The sequence below is a fragment of the Sinohyriopsis cumingii genome, chromosome 6 (genome assembly GCF_028554795.1).
Source record: "Sinohyriopsis cumingii isolate HCF-2022 chromosome 6, ASM2855479v2, whole genome shotgun sequence".
NCBI classification, from domain to species: domain Eukaryota; kingdom Metazoa; phylum Mollusca; class Bivalvia; order Unionida; family Unionidae; genus Sinohyriopsis; species Sinohyriopsis cumingii.
The window spans coordinates 103,926,206-103,931,276 of NC_142966.1; the positions used below are offsets into that span (position 1 = coordinate 103,926,206).

The 5,071-nt window shown below is 32.0% G+C and overlaps 1 long non-coding RNA gene across 1 annotated transcript; it reads left to right on the forward strand.

Moving 5' to 3' along the window:
* The first annotated feature begins 1,457 nt into the window (after nt 1-1,457).
* Nucleotides 1,458-5,071, forward strand: LOC149797606 (uncharacterized). Its single transcript, XR_016421543.1, has 3 exons — nt 1,458-1,694; nt 2,387-2,454; nt 4,882-5,071. It is a non-coding gene; the product is annotated as an uncharacterized LOC149797606 (long non-coding RNA).

Consider the following 5,071-nt stretch of genomic DNA (forward strand, 5'->3'; position numbering starts at 1 on the left):
ATGCAATAATTTACAAGAATACGTACAAATTTTTCTACACAATTGACACTAAATTAATGCGTACATAATCCTTTCATGGAATCCAGCTTAGAGTTGGCATTATTTTTGCACCCATGAGATTGTGAAGAATATATCATATTGTTTTATCATTGTTTTCTTCTACGCAAATTTATGCGTGTTTTTCAGTGCACGTGTTTGTGTGTGTGTTTGTGTGCGCTATTATGGTTGCCATAAATACGTAATTATTTTGTCGCCACCCCACTTTAATATCATCATATCATAGGCACATTGATTCGTATATGTGAATGCATCTCTGAGATAGTTACCTTACTATAGAGTACTTGTTGCTGTGGCAACTTTGATGGACATAAATACAGCTGGGCTTATGTTGACATTTTCTAAACATTTCCCATATTGACGACATTCATTATAACTTTTGATGTCTTTCATTTAATGTGATGATCGAATTAAACATATTTCCTGCTAAAGTCAAATAATAAAAATATGCATGCTCAGTTGACGCTAAGATTGATAAGTAACACAGAGTAACACAAAGTAAGTCAAGGAAATCCAGAACGTTACTGAGAATATTAAGGTCAAGAAATATATAAGCTCAAATACAATCAGATTCTACTATCGTGCTTGCATGGTTGGAAATAAATATGTCAATAAAATTAAATAGTTTATGACTGTTCAGTACAAGAAATTTATGAGAGTTAAGAAATGTACCTACGTAAATATATATGTTGTACGTATCAAGATTAGGTCCTTATAACATTGTACATATCACGATTAAGTACTATTAACATTGTAAATACTACGATTAAATATTTATAACATTGTACATATCACGATTAAGTACTTTGAACATTGTACATATCACAATTAAGTACTTATAACATTGCGCATATCACGATTAAGTACTTATAACATTGTACATATCACGATTAAGTACTTTTAACATTGTACATATCACGAGTAACTACTTAGAACATTGTGCATATCACGATTAAGTACTTGGAACATTGAAGCTTTTAGTAGAAGCATGTAAGATTATTGTGTTAAATAGAAAGACAGATACATTCACATATCATCTAATTAATTTAGTCATATATATATATATATATATATATATATATATATATATATATATATATATATATATATATATATATATGTGTGTGTGTGTGTGTGTGTGTGTGTGTGTTTAAATTGTAAATACATTCAAATACATATTTTTTCAAATAGTTACCAGTCTATTCAAATGTAGATCATGGCTGTCCTTTGCTTCTGGAATAGTCAAAATTATATCAATAAATTTACACGGTTTTCTAAGATTCTTGACATTCTTTTTATTAAATAACTATTTTTGTTTAGAAACATTTACTCAGTCTTCATTAACGTTCTGAATATGGTATTTTGCTTGCATGAAGTCATGGCCAAGCTAACGGTTCTGGTTACCCTAGTTCTTGTGGGCCTTGTTGGTCTTACCTACGCCACCTACCAGTTGCCCTACACGGGGTATATAAGCCCAGCCAAAGGAATTTACGGTGGTTATAGCGGCTACGGTGGAAAAGGATTCGGCGGGTACTTTGGAAAAGGATATGGCGGATTCGGCGGCGGATATGGCGGGGCTGGTGGTTTCGGAGGTGGTGGTTTCGGAGGTGGTGGTATCATCGGGCTCATTTTTCCCTGTGAGTATGCTTTTTATCTCTCTCTCTCTCTCTCTCTCTCTCTCTCTCTCTCTCTCTCTCTCTCTCTCTATATATATATATATATATATATATATATATATATATATATATATATATATATATATATATATATATATATATATATATAATTTACAGGTCGACGGAATAAATAATCACACCCATTTAACAAACTACTATCAAAATGAATAATGAAGCATATATCTTGTTTATAGATGACAGAAGGGGGTGGATAATTGTCAGTGTAATACAATGGCAGTAAATTGCAGCCAACATTTTGTGGTAATGATGAGTGGGACGATCCAAAAGTATGGGATCATCATTAGACAAGCAAGGGATTTACGATAAATAGGCCAAACATGATACACGTGTGAAGACTTGATTTTCATATTTGATTACCAAATACAGGAGAACTCATTGGCAAATAAATATAGAAAGAATATAAAGGTTTTAGAAAAGACATGATTGTAAAATGTGGAACTGTAATTGAACTTTTCGAGTTAGCAATGTGAACCTGCATTTCTTTTCAGTGATAATCCTCATCATAATGCTGCATTTCTTTACAGTGATAATCCTCATCATAATCCTGCATTTCTTTACAGTGATAATCCTCATCGTAATCCTGCATTTATTTACAGTGATAATCCTCATCATAATCCTGCATTTCTTTACAGTGATAATCCTCATCATAATCCTGCCTATTATTACCAGTTTATCCCGCACTGGAGGAAAGTAAAATTGTGTAAGTATGAGATGAAATAATTTGCATTTCACCTAGTTCCCTTTTTTACGTTTTTAAGGTTGGCCATGCATAACCATACATTAACACTTACGCTGCAACTGTTTCTGTTAATTTAACACAGACTGCAGTGATAGTGACATATGATAATGTGCCACTTTTTGTGACTGTTTGTTTGATTACTTGAATTAAACAAAATTATATGAATTACCTTATATTGTATAAATTCATTCTGAATAACAATACAATACAGGGTAAGTAGACACACAACAGAAAAGCCAATGACAAAATATTTTGACCATTGACTATGAATATAAAATTCTGTATTGAATGTGGCGATCCATAAATTAGGAATATTGCTGAACAGGTTCGATTACATATATTTTCATACATGTAGAAATGCCGATGAAATATAGTTTCATTCATTTCTATATTCAATTATATTAAAAATACAAAAGTTCAATAATTGAAATGATACCATACGAAACGACAACAAACAAATAAATAAATATATCTCTATTGCGTTTTACTAATAAGCATATATCTCAACTTACATGATTTGAACCAAATTATCATAACCAAGTTGCAGAAGGCACCTTAATTTATCAGTTATTCATATTTAGCCATACTATCTGGCTCATGATGCATATAAAAAACAAATGATTTTTTAAATATCTGTACTGGATAATGTATAGGCCAGTGGCTGCTCTGTTATGTGTCTAAAAGCATTGGAATTTCAGCCATATGGATGTGTACAAAAGATACGAAAGTACGGAGTTTCCTTTAAAGACTCAACTACTGAATTCAACAGAGCCGCTTTTCATAACAATCGTTCTTATTAAAACCTTCTTCCAATCTCAAGTGACTGATTATATTGCAGTCAGCAATATTTTAACTACAAGGCACAATAATGGTGTTAATTCTTCAGTCAGCAATATTTCAACTTCAAGGCACAGTAAAGGTGTTAATACTTCAGTCAGCTATCTTTCAACTTCAAGACACAATAATGGTATTAATTCCTTAGTCAGCAATATTTCAACTTCAAGGCACAATAAAGGTTTTAATTCTTCAGTCAGCAATAGTTCAACTTCAAGGCACAATAAAGGTGTTAATACTTCAGTCAGCAATATTTCGACTTCAAGGCACAATAAAGGTGTTAATACTTCAGTCAGCAATATTTCAACTTCAAGGCACAATAATGGTGTTAATTCTTCAGTCAGCAATATTTCAAATTCATGGCACAATAAAGGTGTTAATACTTCAGTCAGCAATATTTCAAATTAATGGCACAGTAAAGGTGTTAATACTTCAGTCAGCAATATTTCAACTTCAAGGCAAAATAATGGTGTTAATTCTTTAGTCAGCAATATTTCAAATTTATGACACAGTAAACGTGTTAATACTTCAGTCAGCAATATTTCAACTTCAAGGCACAATAAAGGTGTTAATAATTCAGTCAGCAATATTTCAACTTCAAGGCACAATAAAGGTATTAATACTTCAGTCAGCAATATTCCAACTTCAAGGCACAATAAAGGTGTTAATACTTCAGTCAGCAATATTTCAACTTCAAGGCAAAATAATGGTGTTAATTCTTTAGTCAGCAATATTTCAAATTCATGGCACAGTAAACGTGTTAATACTTCAGTCAGCAATATTTCAACTTCAAGGCACAATAAAGGTATTAATAATTCAGTCAGCAATATTTCAACTTCAAGGCGCAATAAAGGTACTTATGCATTTTGTTAAAACAAAATATACAAACTAAGCATTTTCACAAGCTTTGTTTGCCGGCAAGTTCTATCACGACAGAAAATTTAAGCTTCTATGCTCGTTGCGAGCCAATTCAAGTGATTATTTCCTTCGATTACGTTTTCGTTTATTAGTGTTTTTGTTTGTGTTTAGTAATTACCATATATGCCTAAATTAAGTCGGTTACAATTATCTATTGAGAAAGTAATAACTCCCACAAGCCTAGTAAAGTACTGCTAAACCACATTCGTACAGTCTCTGCAACATTTGTATTGAAACAGTTTTTGCAGTGTCTTTCTCTTTAGTCAGGTTCTGTATTATTGAGTACACTAGAGCTTAGTTTCGATACTCATTCCAGCGCACAGCGTAAACTCTGATCAGCTGACACTTGAAGGTTAATGTTTATACCGTTCGAACTAACAGAAATGTAATGCATGTATTGGTACGGTAAACACGTATTTGATCTCAAATGTTACCCAAACGTATTTGCTAATTTGAAAGATTCTATCACAGAATGTTTCATTAAACAGAATTAAATACATTTTGACAAAATAACATGCAAATATCAACCGAAAAGAAAAAAATATATCTCTATTGGTCTGATTGTTTGGTTCTCAGCAATATTTTATAAAATATAGCAATGTATCCATATGTAGATAAATTACTTCCTTCTTCCAGGTTTAAAATTCCACGACTATTGGGAATCATTTTGGAAGCGACTGAACAACGAAGCAGAATAGACGTCATAATGTTTTCGTTAACATTCTCAGTACAAACGAATCTACTTGACATGTACCTCAAGTGCTGTATGCATTTCTATTTGTATAGGTAATTGTTTCAGCCGATAAGGAAAAAAAGAAATCAAATC